Below are 25573 nucleotides of genomic sequence, written 5' to 3' on the forward strand. Positions count from 1 at the left end.
TTGGTCTTTGTTTCAGCAGTAGGTAAATCAGTGTTGGCGGGTGAGACCTTGTGCTATTAGGCTCATGAATAGGCTTCAGTGCTGCCATCTTGAGTACTTTGGTCAAGAATCCATCGTTACAAGATAGGAATGTCCAAAGACAGAGGCTGGCTTACGTCAACTGGCTAAGGCATTCTGTCTACTTGGTTGTTTAGTGCCTCTCCCATAGTGGGTTATCTCTGATAGCCATTGGCATGTGATGCAAAGACCCTTACACTTCACAACCACTCAGATAGGTCCACTCACATGCTTCTCCTAGAACTTCTTGTCTCTTATCTACCAATCTTTATCTTTTCAGGCCTCTGAACAAGAAATCAAGTAATTGGTATCATGAATTCATGTATATTTTGCCTTAGACAACGTCTCTTTCTAAATGACATGGAACAGCAGATGCAGTGCCAAAAGCTTTTCCCACTAGAATGATTTCCCTCACTGCAGTTTTCAGGGCCATCCTGAGTGGGACTGTTCTGTATCAGCAATATATAGTTCCGCTTGTATACGTGTAATGAAGTGACCCATTTATAAACCAAGCTTGGCCTTTCTCCTCCTAACACAGTTTTTCATAAGGCGGAGAGTGTCCCTATATCAGTAAGTTCTCTATATCCGTGTTGTACTTAATCCACCTTGATCCAGCTCTTCAGATTCTACAACCGTACATATTATTGTGGGTCTTACTAATATATGTTGGCTCTATTCTACAGCTAATTTTTTCAAGTACTTTTCCTTTTTTAATGGGTCAGCATATCTCTGGATTATATTGTGATTTGGCCCTAATTTTTTGTCTGTTTACTAGGAGGATCAGTGTTCTAGATTCTGAGTCATGTGTGTTGTCCTAAAGGGCAAAGGCCTCTGCATCATCTTAAAAAATGGGAGGGTTCTGGTCTTTAATGGGGAGGAGTGGGCCACTTTTGAAGGCCTAGAGATTTGGGTAAGCTCAGCTCTCAGGGTTCTTGACTGCTTCATACAGGTGTCTCCAGCAGTTTTGCAGTCCCACCCCTTCCTCATCTGAGCCTGGATTTTTGCATAGCACAATTGCTAGAGTTGACAAATCGACCTTCTTTGGAACCCTACTTTGCTTATAATTAAGTCCTAGATCTGATATTTAGCTTTTTTGGCTTCTGGCATCAGCAGATGTAAACCTCATTTTCTTTCATCAATGCATCAATAGCATGAGCAACTTCTATCCTAGCCCATTGTCCTTATAATAACAACCTCTTCAGAACCTATCAAGTGCCTGAGATAGTGCACCTGCTGTTACATTTTCTTTAATTGTTTCCCATCCCACTTCACAATCAACGTACATTTTAAAAATTTCACTGCTATAATATGCCAGTTGCTATCATCACTCCAATTACCACCCATGATGCCCTTCTTATTGCCAGCCAGCTGGTGATGATCTAACTCCAAACTCTCATTTTTAGACTCTGCTTCCTCAACCACTTCTGATAAGAATTGTTTTAGTTGGGTTCCTCAGGAAATAGTCTCAAGAAGGAAATTTGTATTCAAGATGTTTATTCAGGGATGATCTCAAGAACACTTGTGAAGGAGTGAGAGAGTTGGGCAGAATTAAAGTTGAACTACAAGACACAACATAGTTCTCAGAAGATCCAAAAGGGAGCTCTGGAGCTGAGATAGCTCTTCAGAGTTATTGCAGACTGAGGATAAATGGCTTAGCATTTATACCCTCCCCCACTGGCCTGTCATTGGATGCAGCCTGTTGTGGTAAAACAGATATAACTTTAGGTAAGAATGCATCCTTCAGTCAAGAGCAATTCCAAAAGAAGGACTTAGCTGTGAATGGTTAGCAGTCAGTATTCCCAGCAGTTAGGAAGTCAGTGCCTCCATCTGTGTGGAGGATGTCAGTGGGATTCCACACCATCCACTACCCAGGGAAAAGATGTGTGCAAGGTAAAATTTGAGAACTTCAAAGTCCGAAAATGCTTTTTAGTCTATGTTCATGCATAATTATTAGTTTGGGCATAGAATGCTAGCTTGAAGGAATTTATCTCCTCTGAATTTTAAAGCATAGTTCAATTATATTCTAACTCCCAGTGGGTGTCAGGCAGCCTCTAAAACGACACCAAGTGGTCCCCGCCTCCTGGTATTCACATCATTTTGTAGTCCACTCCTTTTGAATGTAGGTAGTTCTCTTGACTATAGATTTACTTATAATGAATAGAGTATGGCAGAAGTTGTGGGGTATCATTGACACTGGATAAAAAGACTGGCTTCTGCTTGGAGCATTCATTCTTTCATTCTCTCACTTTTTTGCTCTCTTGCAGAGGGAAGCAAGCTTCCATGTTTTAAATGGCTCTATGGTGAGGCCCACTTGGCAAAGAACTAGTGTGTGTAGTCAACAGCCAACAAGAACCTGAGGCCAGCCAACAATCACATGAGTGAATGTGGAAGCAGATCCTCCTCTAATTGAGCCTTGAGATGACTCCAGCCCCAGCCACAATTTGATTGAGCCAGAAGCGCCCAGCTAATTCACTCCCAGACTCGTGACTCATAGAAATTGTGACATAATAAACGTTTGTCATTTTAAGCTGCTAACTTGAGTATGATTTGTTATGCAGCAATAGTTAGCTAAAACACAGTGTTCCCATTGAGAAGTTCACTGCTATTTTAATCTGAATCTTTTATATTAATCTGTGTTTTGTTTATCTTGCTCTGTATTTCTCTATCTTGGTCACAAAATTTTTAAAAAATCATTTTTTTTATTTCCAGTGATCTTAATTTTCATAGTGACAAGCCTTAGTTGGATCTGTTTGTGCCTATTGGGCTGACTATTCTTTGCAATGTTCTTTTTTATAACATGTATTCAGTTTGGATAGTTTTCTTTGATTGATTCTGTTTTAATTTTTTCTCATTCATTTCTAGAACTTTATAATCTTTTTATTGTGGACCAACAATATTATTAAAAAATGTTTTTTTCTCCCTCTAACTTTCCACTGATATTCTTTTGCCTATTCTTGTGAGAGATTTCCTAAACCTTATTTTCAAACCCTTCTATTGAATTGTTTATTTCTGCTATCATATTTCCGAGTTTAAACATTTTCATAATGTTATTTTTATAGCATTTTGTCTATTTCATGAATGCATCATCTTCTCTTATTTCTGGATATTAATGGTTATGAGGTTTTTATTTATTTACTAAGTTTTATCTCCCTAGATAGTTACTATTTTGTTAACTTATTTTCCCCCTGATTATTTGTTTTGCTTTGCTCAGATAATCACTGGCTAACTTCTCATGTAACAGAGATGTAACAAAAAATGTTTGGAGACTTTGTGCTTGTCAGTAAGTTTTGCTGATTGAGTCTTCATTGTACCATATCCTCTGGAACCACCTGATGTTAGTATGTTTAAGTCTTTTCTCTTGGTTGAATCAGATTTCCAAGATGAGACACTTCTAAGATAGAGCCTTGGAAGGTGCACCTTAGCTGTCAGATATGTGAGTGTGTCGAGTGAAGTTAGAATGTTGGAAATCTTAAGATTTATTATGTACATTTTCATGCATTCTCTATTTTTAGTGTAATATTTTTGTGTGCAACTATATCTGATATCATCTCTGATATTCAGGAAATTCTGTTTTACCTTCCAGTAAACTGCTGGGGTTTGGGAAAGGGAGCTCCCCAGGCATCAGCACAAAAAAGAAATCTCTGCCTAATGTGGAACTGTATTCCAGTTATCTATTGTTGCCTAACTATCCCATTCTTTCCTCAAAGCTTAGCAATATATAACTACTTTACTATGCTCACAGATTTTGTGGAAATTAAGAAAGGGCACAACATGGATGGCTCTTCTTCCTCCATGATACTTAGGGCTTCAGTTGGGATGACATAAATGACAAGTGATTGGAAGACAGAAGAGCTGTGGCTGGACAATCCACATCCAAGCTACTTTCTTCAATCAAGGCCCCAGTGGGGTTGCCTGAAGTGTGGCTTAGCTGAAACTGTCATTGACAATGCCTACTGTGGTCTTTCCACCATGGCAGTCTCAGCGTTGTTGACCCTCTTACATGGCTCCAAGAGTATATGTTCTGATGAACAAGGCTGAAGCTGCAGGGCTTTCTATAACCTAATTCCAGAATTTACATGGTGTTGCCCTTGCTGAACTCTATTGGTGGAAGCAGTCCCAAGCCTGCCCCAATTCAAGGGGAGGACTCACACAGCTCACCTCCTGATGGAGGATTTTCAAAGAATTTTTGCCTATATTATAGAAACATCATAAGTTCTAATTGTACCTTTAAGGTTTCTTCAACAAATCTTCCTGTTTTCAGACCAACTTAATGCCCCTTTTCAGATGTATAATTCAAAAGCCTTTGTGGTTCTGTGATGCAGATTTGAATGTTTCTTGGATTTATCACTGCCAGCTAATGATTCAGCCTTCTTTGATCTGCTAAGTCAGTTATCATACATCCATTTCCTTTCCATCTTCTAAAATATATAAATAAAAATTCTAAATTATTTTCTATTCTACCTTTTTGCCTTTGGAAATTTGTACCTCTTTTTTTTTTTCATTTCTAAGAAGGACTTACTATTAATTTTCATTTAAGTGAGGCTAAGAGGGAAAGAATAGCTAAATATGTATTCTCAATCTGCCACTTTAATTGGACGTCTCTGCTCTTTCTTTTACAAAATATCTCTCATTTACCAACAAACATTTATTGAGGAACCACTGCATGTTTACTATGTGTTGGGGTCTGTGCTATCTATTTTATACTTATTATCTGATAATAATCTCATTTAATATCTGTATCTTGTTTACTATTGATAATCCTTTGATATACTACTATTAACTCTGTTTTACAGATGAGGAAACTGAAGCTAAAGAAGTTATGTAAATTTACCAAAGTCACTCAACTAGAAAGTAACAAGGCATGGGACTGAAACTCAAGTTTGTTAACTCCAGAGCAAATGTAGCGTGCCTTCAAATATTATAAGTGTCTACCACTCTGTTTTCTGGATGGTTTCCTGTACAAATTTTGCCTGACCTTGCAGTTAACTATGATAATGAGAATTTTATCAAAAGTAGATAATATGGGCCACCAGCTAAGTTGGTCATGATGAATTCTCAGTCTCAATTACCTTCTGGACTGACAATTTACACAATATCCGTGTTCCAGAAAAGAGCTATATAAATCTACTTTTTGTAAAGCAACACACTTTTTAAAAGCCTTGAGGCACTTGTTACTCAAAGGACTCTTTTGTTGAATTATTTTATAAAGCAAATGATTATTTGTTACAGCTCTAATGACATTCAAATTTACCAATAGTGTATATTGAGATTTTTGGTATTCGTATTGAACATATTTGTATTGATGTGTTATATCACTAACTCTCTTCTAAAATATTCACCATGAAGGGGCAAATTAGAATGGTGAAAGAAAGAAGAGAGCATTAAAATCCTCCAATCTCTCATTGTGCTTTTGCCTTGAAGATGGTAGATTGGATGTCTCTACAGAGAAATTCAAAGGCATAATGCCAGGTCACCAATAATATGAGCAGCGTAATAATAGAACTAAATGATGATGATAACAGTCTCGGCATTTTATTAAGAGGTTACGCTATTCCAAGTAATGGGCCAAGCGCCTTCCATGAATTACCGACTTTAAGGCACGTAGACAAGCACTATGGTTATGTCCATTTTTAAATCAGGTAATTGAGGTACAAATTAAAGGCAATTATTTTTCCCCAGTTAGTGAAACTGTTATTTAAAAGCAACACATCTGTCTGACTCTTGAACCCATGCTCTATTCCAGTGATTACCAGACATGCCAAATTGTAAGACTTACTTAGTCATCTATTGAAAATACTGGACCCCTGATTCAATCTTACTGAATCAGCATCTCCAGGGAATAAGCCTGAGATTCTCATTTGTAAAACTAGCAGATGATTTTTTTCGACCACTCTAGCTTGGGGAAATATTGTACTACTCTATTGCCTCACTTGATTTGATAAGAAATGATCATATAAAGTTATGGAGAAATTGCTGAGTCTTTCATGATTACTTCTAGTATAGTTAGCCGTCATCACATCATATTAGTTCTCTAATAGCTGCACGCTGTAATATCCATAGCATCTGCTAATACCACATTTCGCCAAAACAGCTCCGTCAAAGGTAGTCAGGCATCCAGATACTTTAACTACATGATCATGCATCTTGATGATGACTGCCTCATTTCTTCTTCTCTTTGGAAGATTGAAATTGAGGAGACCTAACTCCTTTGATTAATTAGTTTAGATGCACAGGGCAACAGTGTTCTGTTTATTTGAAGAGTTTGCTTCTTGTTAATTGGGGCACACATCCTGCCTCACATTCTTTTTTTTTTTTTTGTGGTACGCGGGCCTCTCACTGTTGTGACCTCTCCCGTTGCAGAGCACAGGCTCCGGACGCGCAGGCCCAGAGGTCATGGCTCACGGGCCCAGCCGCTCCGCGGCATGTGGGATCTTCCCGGACCGGGGCACGAACCCGTGTCCCCTGCATCGGCAGGCGGACTCTCAACCACTGCACCACCAGGGAAGCCCCTGCCTCACATTCTTGACAGCTCTTCCCCATCATATCCGGTTCTGCAGTGTTCTTGGAGGTATATGCTGGACCTGTTGTTTACGCATGTCCCCCATGTCTCCCTTTTCCCAACTTCAGATCTTCCTTACAGCCAACCCCCCATTATACAAGACTTTTTTTAGACTTCTCATCTCTGTGATAACATGGGTCCATTTTTTTTCTATTCTCCTATTTTCTGTAGGTCTTATAATGGGGCAAATACACTTTGGGAACTATTCCCTTAGAGGAAAAACTTTAAACCTGCTTTATTTTGTGACGCTTTATTGTGCTTCCAGTTAATTTTTGGGAAGATGCAATATAATTTTAAATATTTCCTCCATAAAAGAATATCTTATTATAAGGTACTTGGCAATGGGAGGTACTGATGTGAAATCAAATAAATAATACTGTGAAAACTCTAAAAGAGCAATTTTACAGATCTCTTTGCTTGAAATGGTTAATATCCCTTCCAATATACGTACCTGAATTTCAAGCAGAGATTTAAGCTCCTCATAGAATTTAGCCTACAGGCTATTATTTATAATCTCTGAAGGAAAAAGTCTAAAATCTACCTTTTTATGTCTTTTATGAATATGCTATGTGTAATTTTAAAATATAATTATTGCGTCAATAAGAGATATAAAAGTTGAAGGAAAGTTTCTCAAACTCCACTTTTTAGAAAAGTTGTAGCAAGGAGCTAAAATGGTCTTTAGGTAGTTATTCATAAGTGGTGGCAGAATGTTTAAAAATATGATCTTCCTCTTTGCTGAGACTGTAAGAGATAATTTTAAAGAGGCACTCACAAAATGTAAGCTCCTTCTCTGGGAAAAAGAATCATCACCCTTGTATCCTGTGAAAATTCATCTTCTTCTTTTCAGCTGAGGTGGAGACTCACTCTGTCCTTCCCTGTAGGTATCATCTGTGTCCCAATGAGGCTGTTACTCTAACTCAAAGCAGACTTGCAAGAATAAAATAATCAATCTTCATCATACTGCTGCACTTTCGACAGTTAATTTTCTAGAGTAATTTGTCAGCACACGGTTTGTCTGAATTTGTGTCAAAGGTTATTGACTGAATTGCCACCTTGTCTTTTCAGTCAATCTATAAATATGGGCAAGTTTGGGCGGAGGCTAATGGCCTCTTGCTGAGTGGATGAGTGGATGTGATTGTCCAAGTTAGGCAGCTGGTAAGAGATAGAAATATCTATTGTTCCACTCATTCTTTGTGGTAGCCTTGATTTAGTGTTAATCTTAGAAACTTCTAGTGTTTTATTCATTTATTTTTTTTTCTGTAAAACGGGGCTAAAAGTAGTCGTGACCATATCCCAGGTTCCAAAAAAGCTAATCTATGTGTTAAAATTTATAACTTTATGAGTGACCCTATATTTTCCACAAAACTAAGGGTAAAATATTTTTATTTAACTTCCATTGCATTTTTATGGATAGTGTTTGGTTTTGGGGAAAACCATGTCATCTTTACACTGAGAGCGATTATCAACCTTAAGTCAGATTCGTGTTCCTTGTTTGTATTCAGAGTCTGATACTGAGAATGTCTAGTGGCTATATGAGGGATTTTATCATGCTTGCTGACCTGTTACTTTTTTTGCTCACATTAACAATCTAATAAGAAGAGTAAGGTTATACATTTTTATTAGGAAATACCCATTCTCAATTCCTGCCAGTGGTATGTTTCCTCCTTAAGACTGGCAGGGAGGGGGCAAGGGGGAGCAGAGAGAAAAACCAGTTCACATATTATGGTTAAACACTAATAAAACATTTGGCTGGGTATCTTAAGTGGGTAATTGTAGAATGGATTAGTTTAAAATACATCTAGCCCTGAAATACATAGTTGGATTATTTTTCATAGATGTTGATTCCTTTTGCTATTTCATTATATTTTTTTCATGCCCGTATTTGAACTCCTGGAGGAAGTTACCATAGTAATGGTAGCAACAACTGCAGTAGAGAACTAAGAGCTGGTGTACCCTCCATGTCTGCCACACAGCGCTCTTAGTGCTTGATATGAATAATCACACATCACACTTACAATAAACATAGGAGGATGAAGAAGGCTAAATAATGGATTTCCAAAGGTGTCTACATCCGTTAATCACTGCAACCAGTGAATTATCACACTAAATGGCAGAAGGGACTTTGCAGATGGAGGTAGGAAAAAGGATCTTATAATAGGCAGATTAGCCTGGATTATCTGGATGGGTTTTAGAAGTGGAAGAGTGGATCACAGAGATGTGACTACAGGAGAAGAAGCAGGAGAGACTCAACCTGCATTGCTGACTTTGAAGATAGAGGAAGAAGGCCATGAGCTGCAAGGAATGCAGCTGCTTTTAGAAGCTGGGAATAACCCTTAGCTGGCAGCCACCTAGGAAACTGAGACCTCAGTCCTATATTGCAAGGAACTGAATTCTTCCAGGAAACCTGAGAGAACAAGGAAGCAGATTCTCCCCAGAGCCTCCAGAAAGGAATACATTCTAGCTGACACCTTGGTTGTAGTCTGTGGAGAGACCCATGTTAAACTTCTGACCTGTGGAACTATAAGATAAATGTGTGTTTTTTTAAGCTGTTAAATTTGTGGTAATTTGTTAAGGCCACAATAGAAAACTAATGGAGAGGTAAAAACCATCTGCATTTTATAAATGAGGAGACCGAGCTGGGATACACCATTAAACACTAATTTTTATCTCAGTTCTTAGTAGTGCCTAGCATATGATAAGCCTTTAATGTGTTTGCAGAATGAATGAATACATAAATAAATGAATAAATGGATTTTTTAATGTTTTCTTCCCAAACCAATACATATTGAATTCTTTCTTGAACTAGGTTTTTTCCTAATGGAAATATTTTAACTAGTCAGTGATTCTGCACACCTATTCTGTTCATATCACTGCTTTCTGAGGGAATACCAGATTTAACTCCTCAATAAAGTACAATATATTTGAAAAGCAAAATAGAGAGCCATCAGAAATGCAATGTGTATACATTAATTATTCAATAAAATAGAAGCAATCTTTTACTATAGTACCTGTGTAATTGGAAAATATATAAATTGCTATTGACCTCCTCAGTTTCAACCAAAATCAAGTAAATAATTCCCTCTGTTTCTCACACTGGAGAGTGCCAGATAGTGCTTTCTATGTGAGGAACAGCTCAATTACTACTCTCTTCCTGTAATTCAGAACATCTATATTTGTGACTTATGATCTGAAAATTTTCAACCATTTTTGCAACCATTATATATTTTCTCTGTCCATGGTATCTTAACAGCAATGACATCCCTATAGATAAGAACATTTTATACTTCCATTCTAACTGTCCAGGGGAGTGACTGCATATCTGCATAGCTCTTTAAAGTACCCCTGTTACCAAAAGTGGGGTCCAGCTGTTCACTGCTCTAAAGCCAATAAAGAGGCAAGGTTGGTGGAAAGAAAAGTTTGCTTTATTTCAGAGGCCGGCAACTGGTGGGGGGCAGGGTGGGGAGTGGTGGTGGGGCTCACGTCCAAAGGTGGGCAAGAGCCTTTATAGGCAGAGGGAGGGGCTACAGGCAGAGACAGCACAGTCAGCTCTGGCAGTCATCTTGAAATTGGTCCTGCGGTGGTCTGATCAGCATCATCTTGATTGTTGTAAGTACAGTTAATCTTCACTTCCAGGGTCGGTTTGTTCCCATTTCTTTGAGGTCAGTTCTCGGAATTGTGGCAGCTTATGTCATGGCTACAGTCTGGTCATCATGCAGTTAACTTCTTCCACCTGGTGGGAGTTTCAGTATCTACAGGGCAGCTCACAGGATACGGCTCAGAATATCATCTATAGCTTTTGAGGAGGAACTAAAGGTCCTTGACTTTGCTTAATGACTAAACTCATTATTCTGTCTTGTTTGAGCACTTATCTTTGTTTCTGCATTTTCTCGCTTCTCTAATTAAATCTATACTTTGGCTAAAGTTTTCTACAGACAAGAGGCAGGCAGAAGAAATGGGGGGGAAGGACCATAGAGTGCTGCTCTGTTTCACCCCTACCTTTTTCTTTTCCCCATAGTTAACTTGTGTATGTCACATAGCCTGGAAACTAGACCAAATTTCACGTACTCTCCAGTACTGGTGCAAATCAATACTCCAGTTTCAGCTGCTCTGGAGCATGACAGCCTATTTCTTCGGGAAGGTTTCCATGAAGTCCTAAACTTTGTGTAGGATATGTAGCCCTATTACAAGCGGCCCATCATAGACAAAACACCTATATTTGGTGACAATCTTTCCATTTCATTTTGAATAACATAGTAACAAACAAATACAATGTTTTATTTATTTATATAATATTTAGATGGTTTCAGAAAAAGTTGAGATAACCTCACTTTGGATAATAAAAAAAGGACAACCCAAAACTGTGGAAATAGACTTAGGTCTTGAAATATGTGTAAAACAGAAAGGAGGAAAGATGGAAGATGGAAGGAGAGCCTGGATAAAAGCAGGTGACAGGCAACGGCAAGGTGTTTCAGGGGAACATAAGCAGTTTAAATAGAATTGATTGTAAATTAATGAGAATTATAGGAAATAAGCCTGAAAAGTTATGTTGGAGACAGAGTGTAAAAAGTGTTGAAAGTTAAATAAGGAATTTGAACCCAATCTCAAGTCATTCCATTTAGCTGAAAGTCTTTTAAGATGAACAGTGTTACCATGAAAGTATGTTTCAAATGTTCAAAAAGTGTGCCTACTATGTATTTTAAAATATGAGTGGTAGCTTAATTCATGATGAATGATTTCTAAAGATATTATAAATCCATCCAAGTGACTTGAGAGCTAAAACATATGTATGTTTACAAGTAGGAATGTTATAGATAAGCACACTTCTTTATATTAAGACATGACTTCTGAGATTGCACATGAATGAGACTATGTGTTGAATAAGAAATGGTGGGAGACTATGCATTCAGCAATAAATTATATTTTAGATGGACATTTATGGATGTGGTGAGTTTCAATATCTGCCTATTGAAACATTTTGCTTTTACTGTTTTGGTTGAATATAGTGTTGAGATGAGAGCCTCATGTTCAGCCTGGCACTTCAGGTCTCAAAGGATTAACCTGGTGACCAAAAGAATACCACTCTAGGAGAACTGATGACATGTTGTGTCCAACTGACTGAGATGAAATAAATTGACTTTTTCAAAAATGCATGTGTTGAAAATTCAAGTGTATTGCAAAAAAAGGGGGGGGGGTAAACAGAGTGAAGCTTTTTCATCAAAACAAGCCAAGTAATTTAAAAAATTCTTGGAGACAAATGTAAATCTCATGCTTCAAGGAAAAATCTAATAAATATTTAACATGTTATTTCATGAGACAGACTTGTGTATGCTGTTGACAGAAGGCTTAAGATGGAATAGACATTGCAAGTTAACATAATATTTTAACTTTTTAGAAGACAAAAAAAATGCGATTTCAAAATATTTCTTTTTCTATTAGTTTTGAAAAGAATTCTCACAGAGACAAGTGAAACAAAATGTAACTTTCAAGCTGGTTTAAGAAAGACACCCAAATTAATTCAAATGAATTGTTATCATGAGTTAAAATTCCTGTTACTTCAGTGAATATTGGACAGAGTGTTAAATTTTTATTTTGGTGATCAAAGGTTATATGTCACAATAATTTCAATGTACTTATTCTTGGTTAAGGTGCTGTTTAACTAGTTGGAGTGACTATCATAACACACAGTGTGAGTTACAGGTGCAGAGGACATCAGTCACTGGAACAAGTCTAGTCTAGCCCCAGGAACTTGAAATGTTCCTATCTGAAGGACTGTCCAGAAGTCAAGTAGTTCTAAGACAAAGGTCAAACAGATTAGGCTTCTTTAACAAAGAGAAAGCTAAGAATTCTCTGGACCTCGGGTCCCAGCATGGACACACACGTTATGTGTCTGCTGTACCCTTATTTCTTTATAACAATATTGCTCTCACAATGAATTCTTACCATGCATTCTCTCCTCTTCTTTCTTCCTTCCTTCCTCCCTCCCTCCCTCCCCCCTTTCCTTCTTTCTTCCTTCCTTTGTTTTTCTTTCTTTCTGCTTAAATTTTCCTGTACTTTTACAATCAAACCAAAACCAACAATTTAGCCATTTCACTTGATATTGAATCTTTCCTACTTTTTTTATTCGTTTCAGTTTATCTTCCAACCCCTCACCAACTTTTATTCCTGATGTCTTTAATGCTCCAAAATGCATGCCATTTTTTGATATTTGGCTTCCAGACTCATTGTTAGTGGGGAAGAAAGTATTTATTGACATCTATCAATAAAAGTATTTATTGACATTAATCATTTCCCTTAGCAAGGCATCTGTCTTTGATCATCTGCCAAGAGGAAGGTAGCCACTATGGGAAGGAAGATAAGGTCATGGGATCACGGAGTCATCAGGGACCTGGGAAAATGAGAGAAGTGGCTAAGCTCATCCCTCAGGCATGAATGGAAATCTGAGGGAAATCTGGGGTGCCAGTAGGGGTGAGGGAAACAGAAATGAGAGGATGGGAGAGAGGAGAAGGATGGTCTATTGTCAGACAAGACAGGAGGCAGGGGTGAAATAAAATTCATATCTTATGATAATACAAGAAAAATTTAAACATAAAAATTCTTCTCTGCCCTTTGGCCGCCTCTCTCCCCCTACTGTGCATTGTGTATCTGCCTTATGCATCCACTAAACCTCCCCCATTGGGAGAAATACCTGCTCCACCATAAAGAGCAACATTCTCCTAGCATCAGCAAGACAACTCCTTAAAAGATAACATTCTTTCTTATCTCATAAGGGGTCACATGGCAAATGGCACATGGTCATTCTGGATTGTGTAAACTGTCAATAATACATCATTTGATGTACAGCCCTCTGTCTAAAAAAACTTATAAAACCGTGCTTTGTCTTCTTAATGGGCAGGACAGTTCTCAGAGTTTTCTGAGATGCTGTTCCTCGATTAAAATTCTCAAATTCTGCTCGAATAAAATTTTCCGTTTCTTTCTTAGATCAACTGATTGATTTTTCGTTGACACAGGGAATTGAATTGAGGATGTCATAGGGGTTTTTAGTAACTGGAATCACTGCCACAGGATTTGTAATTGCCTGAGTTGTTGCAATGTAAATTCCTACAATTTTTCATCACTTTTAATACCAAAGTCTTCCACATACACATATGGAATTTATAAGTAAGTGGCTGATCTAATATAAATTAATGTTTAAAAATGGGAGCTAATTCCATATCTGGTAGAATCAAAGACATTACAAAGATAAATCAGAGGTCATAAATTCTGGCTCCCTGTGAAGTTAGGGAAATTTTGATAGATGATTTTTTTTCTTCTGTGTGGCAAATAACAGGGGTTGGATCTATTTAAAGTTGCTCTGAAGGGGCAGTGAAATCCCTAGGTTACACATGTTTTTATTGAAGTTTTTTTTCTTGAGAATTTCTGGAGATCTCTGTGCACTTGGGGTCTTTGGATGTGTGAGGGTTAATCTCATGTGTCAAATTGACAGATCACAATGTGCCCAGATTAAACATTATTTCTGAGTATGTCTGTGAGGGTGTTTCTGGATGAGATTAGCACTTGAAATGATGGACTCTGTAAAGTAGATTGCCCTTCCCAATGTGGGTGGACATCCAATCCTTTGAGGGCTTGAAGAGAGCAAAAAGCAGAGGGAGGAACTTGTTCCCTTGTTCCCTTTGTCCCAGATGAAACTGGGACATTTCATCTTATCTTTTGTGGACCTTGGGTTGGGATTTATACCATCAATTCTCCTGGTTCTCAGGCCTTCAGTCTTTTTGTTTGTTTGTTTTTTGCGGTATGCGGGCCTCTCACTGTTGTGGCCTCTCCCATTGCGGAGCACAGGCTCCGGACGCGCAGGCTCAGCTGCCATGGCTCACGGGCCCAGCCACTCCGTGGTATGTGGGATCTTCCCGGACTGGGGCACGAACCTGTGTACCCTGCATCGGCAGGCGGACTCTCAACCACTGCGCCACCAGGGAAGCCCAAGCCTTCAGTCTTGAACTGAATTACACCACTGGCTTTTCTAGGTCTCCATTTTGCAGATGGCAGATCGTGGGACTTCTCAGACTCCATAATCACATAAGCCAAGTTCTCATAATAAATCTCTTTACATATATAAAATTCTGTCCCTCTATAACCACTCTCACTACCAAAATCTGTACTAGTAAGGGTTCTCCAGAGAAACAGAACCAATAGTTTCTGTTTATAGAGGATTAAATATTCCAGAGGTGTATTTGTTTTATTTTTTTCCAAAGGGATAAAGCTAGCTTGATAAGTTATGCCATTCTCTTCTAATTCATCCATTTCTGCTTTTTGTTTTATTCACTTCTTTCTTCCGATTGTCTTAGTTTTAATTATTGCTCTTTTATTTTTAATTTTTTTGAGAGATTGCTTTAAAAGTAAAAACAATTAAGGATATGATTTTATTTTCATTACAAAAACATTTTATTTTAAAAGAATTTTAGATTTACAAAAGTGTTGCAAAGAAAGTACAGAGAGCTCAGATCTATCCTTTCCAACTTGCCTTAATGTTAATATTTTACATAATCATGCAACATTAATCAAACTAAGAAATTAACATTAGTACAATTCAATTAACTAAAATACAAACTTCATTTCACCAATTTTCCCAATGTGTCCTTTTTCTACTTCAGGATCTAATACATAGCATTTAGTCATCATGTTTGCTTAATCTTCTCAGTCTGTAACAACTTTTGAATCTTTCCTTATGTTTCATGACTTTGAAAGTTTTGAAAGGTACTGGTCAGATATTTTGTAGAATGTCCCTAAATTTGGGTTTGTCTGGTATTTTTTCATGATTAGCCTAGGGGTATGAACTTTTGTGAAGAAGACCACAGATGTGAAATGCCCTTTCCATTACATAGTATTGGGGGGGGTGTGATAACACTATAATGTTATTAAAGATGTTAACTTTGATCACTCATTTAAAGTGGCATCTATAAAGTTAATATTCTTCCCTTTCCATACTCCATTAATTAGAAGCAATAGTAGTCTCCTATAAAATGTAAACAACCCCATATATCCATCAACTGCTGAATGGCTAAACACATTGTAGTACATCAAATGATGGAATAATTTTCAGCAATAAAAAGAATCAGACTACTGGTACTTGCAAAAACACAAATGAATCTTGAAAGCATTACGTTATGTGCAAGGAGAAAGACTCAAAAGACTGCATACTGTATGATCCCTTTTATATTAAATTCTGGAAAAAACAGAAATCAGATCAATGGTTTCTAGGGCCTAGATGTGAGAGTAGGAACTCGAGTATAAAGAATCATGCATTTTGGAATGATGGAAATATTCTAATCCTAATTTCATAGTGGTTACATGATTGTTTAGGGTTGCCAAAATTTGTAGTAATTGCATGTATTAAAATAGAAGTGCATTTTTCTGTGTATAAAATATATCTCAATAAACTTATCTTAATACAAATGTAACACCAAACTAGGCTATTAAAGACAAGGTTGACAGTTGCCATTAAATGCCCACGAGGAAATACTGAGTTCCCACTATAAACAAGTGGATCTCAGGGCGAAGTATATAAAAGGAAAGCAAAGTTTCATAAATATAGACTCTGTCAGTGCCCCATCATATAACCCTGGGCACTCAATATTTTCCTAAAACTGATGGCTTCCTACTCAGAGCAGAAGTGAGTCTTAGTCTCAAGGTTTTCTTTGACTACTGCAGCTCATTATATTCACGGACATGGAAGAACTAACCATTCCACTAGAACAGTCCTCAACCAATGACTTATCAGAGTTAGTGGGAAACCTCCTTGTTCCCCTGTTAGGACTGAGCTCCAGCACCCACATGGTATCCTGTTTGATAAAGCACTCTTCACTCTCTTTCTTCCCTTGCCTCCACTTCCCCACTGCCCTACTGGTGTTTCCAGGATCACAGGCTCAATAAACCACTTTTACTCACATCTTATCTTGAGGCCTACCTCTGGGGGAACCAATCTATGGAGACATATGGAACAAATTTTTGTTAATAAGTAACATGATCCCTGAGGTTTCATGATAGGATAGCACTCCCTCAAAGGGGAACTAAAAATACCAAAGCAAAGTTGTCTTATCACTAATATAATGCCCGTACTTTATACTAGTAACAGGCCCTGTGGGGTTTATGGAGTGGTGACAAAGACTCTCTCCTTGACCAAATTTCAGTCAGGTTCCTTTGAACCCTGACTGAACTCCAACTTTGGGCTTCTGTGCTTGTCTTTACATGGCCTAGTTTAAGTGAGAATCCAGCTAATTCACTTTAGCAAGAATCCTCTACTCTCAAAATCTGATCACCCTGGCCTGCTTTCAGTAAGAATCCTGTTAAGTTCATCTAGTCAGAATCCCCCCAACCCCTCATGTTTCCATCTCCCAGCCCCTTGACTTGAGCCTTGGCTATAAATCCCCACTTGTGTTTGGACGATTTGGAATTCAGCTCAGTTCTGTACTGAGCCCTCTTTTCCTTTACTGCAATCATTCCTCAATAACACCTGTTTTTACCAGTTTAATTACTGTCCAGCTCTGGTTTTCTTTGACAGTAGTTACAATTGGCAGATCCCAGATCAACAGACTCATGGGGCTAGAGCTACTTCAAATTTTTCTGCCTTTGGTTCAGAGTAATCCCAGGCATAAAAGCAGTGCCAAGCAAATCATGTGGCTTCCATGATCCCAGCTGTGAAAGAGGAGAACTAGAGATACTGGAATCCTAGCCAAGTCTCAAGTGGATAGATTTTTAAATATTTGGTGTTCGATTAGTGAACTCTACTGGTACAGACTACAGAAAGTATTTTTAGCCCAATTTGAAATGCCACATACATTGTATAAGCAGAGTTTGGTATTTATTCTCTTTCATTATTTTAACTCAAAAGTATTCATACTTTCATGAGTGATGAGAAAGTAAATTGAGTGACAATGGTCTGGGATGAGAAATATTAGAAAGTTCAAGATCTCTTAATAAATAATACCTGCAGTATCAAGGAGATATTTTTGAAGGGCATTACAGCTGCATATAAATGTGAAGAATTATCACTGTATCTGGAGACCTTCTACTTGAATTAGTTTACTATATATTATTTTGGTTTAGGTACATGTAAAAAATGAAGCAATGAAAAATCATAGACAGGGATTATACAGAAATTAAAGATGCAACGAATGCTAATGGAATTGTTACACTGGCTGGTAAATATTTCTGAAAGGACTTCAAAATGAAGAGTTATTTAAGTGAAAAACATTCAGTCATTAACATCTTGATCAACATTCACAGCATGATTCCAGTTTGTGTTATTCTTTTTCATGCCACCAAATATAACTATTATAATAGTAATGAGAGAAAATTATAGTTTTTTTTGCATTACCCAAGCAATTATTTTTATATTGTATATATTAAGTATATATATATGTATATTTGTGTGATATCTCTATGGGTAATAAGGTAATATTTGGTATCATTTCTATGAGTTACTGACCACTGGTTAGCTGATTAAAATGAGTTTGGGTGAATTACCATGTAAAATATGGCAGAAATGTGAATAACTACCTATATAATGAAGATTAATAGTAGTCAAGATAATAAGAACAAGAGAGATATTGTTAATAACCTAAACAAATAGTACTTTCTCAGAGTCATTTTTGTCAGAAGAAAAATGCATGAATGTAATATTATAGGATTATTTCTCTAAATTACTTTATTCCTAACAACCATTATTAATTATCACTTAAAATAATTTTCAGTTATCAATAGAAATTTTTTTCTTCTTCTGCTGTTAAAAATTTCTAAATAATACAAGAATTTCTTCATATGCCTTTTGTTTATAGCTTACAGATTTTAAAGATTTAATTCTGCTTGTTTCTTATCTAAAACTCGTATAAATAGGGCATAAGCATGCTTGATACAGTTAGCTTCTGACAATGCAGTCTGGACACAAACCCAGCAGCGTGAGCAAGTACAAAGAAATAGATGATCATTCTTGCACGAATGTTTCAGGTCTTCTGTGATTCAGGAAAGCCTGTGACAAGATTTTCAGCTGGTGACTGCTGAGGCCAGTCACAGTATGGCTGCCAGGGGAGTTAAGTAAGGAACTCTGGAACATGCAAAACAAAACGCAGTGGTGATTGTTTGGCTCTGTGTGATCTAAGGGGAGAAAGTCAGTCATCACTGGGAACACTGCACTGTTCAGATAAGTATGTTCAGGTTCTCAAGGGAACGTGAGGCACCCACTCTCACTAAATAAGCAGTAGAGTAGCATTCATGTGGCAGAAAGAGCACTGGCTTGGGAGTTGAGAGACGTGCTTCACAGTTTTGTCTCTAATAAATGTAACGTGACTTTTGAACTTAGATAAACTAGTACTTATAAGCATTAATTTTCTCATCAGTAGAACAAGAATAATAATACCTCTGACTACAAAAGGATCATTATAAAGATCACATGAAATAATATATGTAAAAGGTTCTGAGTTCCCAATATACATTCATAGGTATCGGTGTATATAAACAAAGGGATCTGTTTTGTGATCAAACATCTGGACTCAATCCTAATTCTACTACATACTCCCTTATTTTGTGTGTCTTCTGATTATCAACTTCTTTATCTTTAGAATATTTGTAATTATATGTCATCATACTTTTCTGGAAATTATATCAAGTAACACTTGTAAAACACTTAGTACAGTGTCTGGCACATATCAGAGCTTCACATAGAAACTGTTACTTTGTTTAGTAATTTCTAACACTTATAGAACATTTACTTTGTGCTAGACACCATGTATATATCAACTCATTTTATTCCCATAACAACCTTCAGAGGACTCTATGATTATCATATCCCTTTTATAGATGGGGAAATCTAGTTGCATGGCAATTAAGTAATTTATCCAAAGTCATACAGTGAGTTAACAGTGGTGCCAGATTTCAAAATTAAGTTTAATATATATTTAGGGAAAGAAGAGGTCTGTAAAAACCACGAATAATATAAGGGAGAATAAGTGCCCCTAAGTTTTTGGAAATAGAACCATCTCTCAGAAAGGTTATAGTTTCACTGCAAGGATGGAACTGTTCTTATGCTTTGAAGTCCAGGTGGACATTGGTGAGAAGAAGGCATTCTGGAGGAGGGAAGGTAGAAAATCAAGGGTGTCTCCAATGTGATTTTTTGGGAGAGCGACAATGAGAGAAAATTCTATTTCAATTCCTTGAGGGGTTGACTGTGATAAAATTTCTACTCTCAACAAGCTCATTATGAGTTTCTTCTCAGTAACTCTATCAGGCTGAATTTCTGGATACAAAAAGACAAAGAGTCCTAACGGTTTGGAGGTCTGTTCAGAGGGTCAGAACTATTTTTGTTTGGTGATAATTCCTGCTACCATGGTGAAGATAGTTTGGTTTACCTTATTTATTACATGTGGATCTTTGGGAAGCAGTTTCTACAATGAGAATGTGATTAAATTCATTTCTAAGCTAGACTCAAGTCTGAATATACTCTGAGATTTCTTATCAAAAGGAAAAATTGCTACTTTACACCTGATAAAATACATTATTTTTGGATAATTTTAGATGGTAAGGCAGAACGATTAATAACCTGTAAAGATGGATCTCCCCTGCTTATCAGAAGACCTTGAAACTGGGCCTCAAAGAAGCAGGTGGCTTGTAGTCTGTTACTCAAGGAGAAAGTCCAGATTACTCTTTTATTTGCTAGGTTCAGTATAAAATTCTGAAATGAATAGAGTTTGAGGAAAGACTGATCAAAATCTGTCATGCAAAACTATTTTCACCATAAGCGGTTAAAAAGATAAATAATTTAGTTCTCTTACTCCCATATGTGTATATTTCACTGAAATTAATGGGACGCTGTCCTGATACCTGAGAGTTGGAACAATTATTCTTCCCCTTATCTAGGTTGTCTAGTCAAAATGATGTGCCATATGTCTCCAAGCCATATGTCCACTGATTTTTTTTTTTTAATTCTAGTTTCTGCCAGAAAATTGACTCTGGCTGTTAATTTCTTCATGTTATGAATCCTGTCTGTCTTGTTCTACTATTTCCTTTGAACTTTTTCAGTTCCCTGGAATGAAGGAATTATGACCTGGATTTTCTCTATTCAGTTCCAGTGACATATTAGAAAGGAAAACACCATATCTGCAACATACCTGGTTATTTAAAAATGCATGGAGATGTGCTCCCTGGAATAGAAAATCCTGTAATTCCATCAGAATCCTCAAGGGAACTTGATTAAATGATTTTATCTTAAAATAAGAATTAGCAAATATTTACTCTTGTTTATCATAACCTTGCAAGCTGTTACCTATTTAGTTAACACTCTACCGTTTAGTAATTTGTTCCTCTGATGTTATCAAAAATAAATCTAAGTGATGAACTTGGGATAGTTGAGTAAATGTAGTGCATAGGAAAAAATGCAATCTCTTTTTAGGTTGTTGTTACACGACACTACTAAATGTGCAAAGAAACAACTATTGAAAAAAATGATCAAGAGACAAACTGGCTTGTCTGGAGTTGCCCAGTCAGTGGCTTTCTAAAGCTATGTGTGTGGAGCAACAAAGTGCAACTGGAATAGAAAGTACCACTGAGACAGCTGCTCCTGTCTTAAATGAGCTTAGTAGGAAGAGAAGTGCGTGTTGAATAAATGAATACATGAATGAATGGATGAAGCTATTTTAACTCCAACCAAACTTTCTGACTGCAGTGAAGGAAGGGTGTGATTCATGCCTTTTGAGTTAAAGGGAAGTTTATATTGAGGTTGACTTGGCCTTGTGCACAGTACTGGCTGGCACAGGGCAGACACCCAGAAACCAACAGGTAGGATTTTAGCATTAACCAAGTCAGCACAGTGAAGTTGAGGAAGCTTTCCAGATTTCAATTATAAACACATGGCGTTTCCTTCTCAATCCACTTATGTCTTGGTTCTATAGGCATTAATGAGGGCCTACTATGTGCCAAGCAGTATGCTGGACACTAGGCATATAAACACAAGTGGTCTTTACTCTCAAAATCCTTTGGTCCAATGAAAGAGACAAACTAGCAGTTTGTTCCAATTCAATGTGATTCATACTATAACAGAGATTTGTTCCAGGCTTTATGGGAGCAGCATAGAAAACAAGCACAGAGGCTTTCAGAGTTGGAATAAATTTTATCCAGGAGGTGGGATGTAGAAATACCCAGATTCAGCATTGTGAATAGAGGACCAGACTCTGTAAAAACACAGACAAGAGAAGAGTCTGGTGTGGTTGGAAAATAGGAGGTGCTCTCCATAGATGAAAGAACATATTTGGGTGGTAGCCAGAAATGAAGATGAAGCTGGTAGAATCACTTGGAGATAATCTGTGAAGCCCTTTGTATGACATGTAAGAGGGGTTGAACTAATGCAGGCAACATGTATGATCTAGATCAATTGACAGGTAAGCCACACAGGTAAAGTTCAAGTGGACACAGACATTCTCTGAGAAGGTACATATGGAAGGATACTCCCATGGAAGATACAGGTTTATCTGTTGTCATCTTAACAAAGGATTGTTGTCATTTGTTTAGCTTTTGGTAATAACGAAGCGTTACCAATGAGTAACGAGTAATGGTTGCTATGAATGATGGTTGCTATGGCCTTGTTAGAGACACCTGGAGAGACCTCAGGAAAAGAAAGGTGACATAACTTAGCTCTTTATGTGGTGAAGAGATTCTAAAATATTTATGATGTGTGTGTACAAGTGCACACATGTGTGCATATATATTTATTTCTTGAGTTTAGAAGAAGGGGATTGTGCAGAAGATAACATAAAATCACAGCTTTGGTAAGCCTCCAGGACCAATTGGAGCAACTAGTTTTAACATGATAATTTTATGTACAGATAGACAAAATAACATTCTTCACTCAGTGCTGGTTTCCTTTGCATTTTAAAAAGGTAGCTAATTAGGTTCTGTCTGAGGATTTTATTAGAAAGTTAGAATTGGAATTTGTGTTTCCATGTTGAATTAGTCAATGATGACAGAAAAAGCATCATCCTGACATTTTCCTTTGTGTGCTTTTCAAGGTGAAGAAGAGAGAAGAGTTTTTTTTTTTCTTTCATGTTTCTCTCCTGTTTATGAAAGCAGACACTGACTGGACATAAAGCATTAAGTGATGTTTGTACAAGCACACTTAGGGTGATTTATAAACTTCTTGAGCAAGTTGCCTTATTTTGGGTAAACATTTTATATATACATATGTTCAACACATTTACTCACTCAGATTCCAGGAAAAAACAAATGCCTGTAGATCTTAGTTGTTACCTCTGTGCTGTTTAAAAAAAAAAAAGAAAAGAAAAAAAGATCATTACCTGAGTATTTAAATCCAAATGAAATGCATTAAAACAACTCTATATTGGATTTTTAAACCTGAAGAACCAGAACTCCATGTATTTCTGAAGCTTCTGAAGTTGATTTAAACCCTCATACTTGGAGTTCTTTTCTATTATAGTAAATAAAAAATTTTATTGAAGTATAGTTGATTTACAATGTTGTGTTAGTTTCAGATGTACAGCAAAGTCATTCAGTTATACATATACATACATTCATTCTTTTTCAGATTCTTTTCCCTTATAGGTTATTACAAAATATTGAGTATAGTTTGCTGTGCTATACAGAAAGTCCTTGTTGGTTATCTATTTTATACACAGTAGTGTGTATATGTTAATCCCAAATTCCTAATTTATCCCTCCCACCCCTCCTTTTCCCTTTGGTCACCATAAATTTGTTTTCTATGTCTGTGGGTCTATTTCTGTTTTGTATATAAGTACATTTGTGTCTTTTTTTTTAGATTTGGAGCTCTTTTTAGAACCAGTGGAGGCTTCAGTTTAAGAAAGGCTTCATGGTAATAGAGGCGAGATGAGAAGTTCATTTTATATTGTAGATCATGATTTCCATACACCAGTAATTATATATGCAAGAGAAGAAGCAAATGAAAATTCTTACTTTATAATAAAGCTCTAATTGAAATTTACTTTAAACTCATGTAATGACTTCCTTGTGTGCAATTAAAAAGATTTCTTTATTTATAAAAAGGTTTTTGATGTTCCTTGCAGTTTATATAATTATGTGCATAGCAGTATATAGCATCAGTAGCATGTGGATTTGTCTGTACTTTTGTCTGTACATAGCATCAGTACATGTAGATTTGTCTGTACTTTTGCAGAACAATATGGTAACTTAGTTTCCAAATTGACAGGAGTGATCTTGAGTGACTTGCTAATTTCATAGACATTTTTCTTATCCACAGAATGTGGCTTAACAGTGCTCTATTACTTTTGTCATAGAGTTGTTATGAGGTTGACATGAGGCAAAATATGTTAAGGCATTTTGTAAACTACAAAAATACATAGGATTTTTAGAATATGATATCGAAAGTCTTGTTCAAAAAGTGATAATTAGCCATTTTATACTACAAATTTGCTTAAATTCTGATTTTAAAATCTTTCCCCACTGTATATAAGATGTCTACTAACTCCTTCCCATTAAATAGAAAGATCTAATGGAGAGACTGACCGTTTTCTCTAGTCACAGCTTTAAAATACAGCTCTATACACATCAAAGTTCAGAGCTATTAAGTCCATTGGCTTACAGATGAAAGTAGATGAAACCTAGGCACACCTATTCCACGTTATTATATAATGTACCATTTTTGTAAATACCGTTAATGAAATGAAAACTAAGAAATATAATATTTATTTAGGCCTCTAAAGAAAACCTTCAATTTAATTTTTAATAATGTTTATAAATGTAATTTAAACGTCTTTCTGTCTCCTCTACTCATATTACAGCTGTCAGTCCTAAGAAAACTCAGAGAGACTACTGGATACAATTTCCTGCCCTGACTTTTTGGTCAGGATCAATCTGTTTATCATGTCCCAGTATAAACAAATCGGGGTGAAAAAGAGGGGCCAAGCTTTATTGGAAATAACAGAAAGAAAACTCCATCAAGCTGGACGTTGTTAAAAAGGGTATATTTTAATAAATAAGTTTTGCCGGGATGTGCTTGAAATTGCTTTCATGCTAAATAGAATTTGCTCGAAAATGAAGTGTGTGGACAGCCAGTTATGTATTTGAGGGCTTTTTGGCTTGGCTTTCTTGGACTCACTGAACAGACAAAGTTTGCTTCTAAGTACATTTCTTGATGTATCAGTATGGTTTTGGCGGCACCGCTAAAAATAATCAAATGAAGTATCTAAGGGTAACTGAAGCAAAACAGGCATCAACTTCATAAATTAAAGCCGTGAGTTCCTTGTTTTATGTGCACCTCTGCATGCTGGGTTCTATCACAGTTACTCAAATTATCACTTCCAAAAGAGCACTTGAGAAAAAAGCCTAACAACTGTTAGATACGACGTCTGTTCGTTAACGTTAAGTAAAACAAAGTAAAGAGACTTATTAGCCATTTAGATCTTCAGAATAAAGTGAGACAGATTACCCACCTGTTAACACCTGTGTTCCGAAAAGTTCACGTGCTTACTAACAGGTGGCATTTATGAGTAATTTATGATGGAATAAGTGGTCATAAAAATCAGTGAGTACCTTTTGGCTTCCAAAAAAATAAATATATAGTTGTGATGCCTAATAATAACTTGTAAACATTGGGATTTAAGCAAGAACTCAAACTGTACATTAATTGTACCAGAGGAAGTTTAGCTGGTGGAATAGAGTTTTGAGTTGGACCATGAATATTGTAGAGTAGTCTAAAGGATATTTGTACTCATGTTTGAAAGGGTATGATGAAACTGTAAAAGAAAATAAAAATAATTAATTTTATAAACTTATGAATTAAAGTATAATAATCTCTGTTTATGAAAATGCAGTCACTTAATGCATACTGTGTATCCACAGGCAAAGAATGGTGTCTTAAAACTAAGTCTTGTGCTTTAAAATCAAGATCAATTCGGGAGAAAATTGATTGCTTTATTGATAGGC

This window comes from Leucopleurus acutus (assembly GCF_964270905.1).
Source record: "Leucopleurus acutus genome assembly, chromosome: 4".
Classification (NCBI taxonomy): domain Eukaryota; kingdom Metazoa; phylum Chordata; class Mammalia; order Artiodactyla; family Delphinidae; genus Leucopleurus; species Leucopleurus acutus.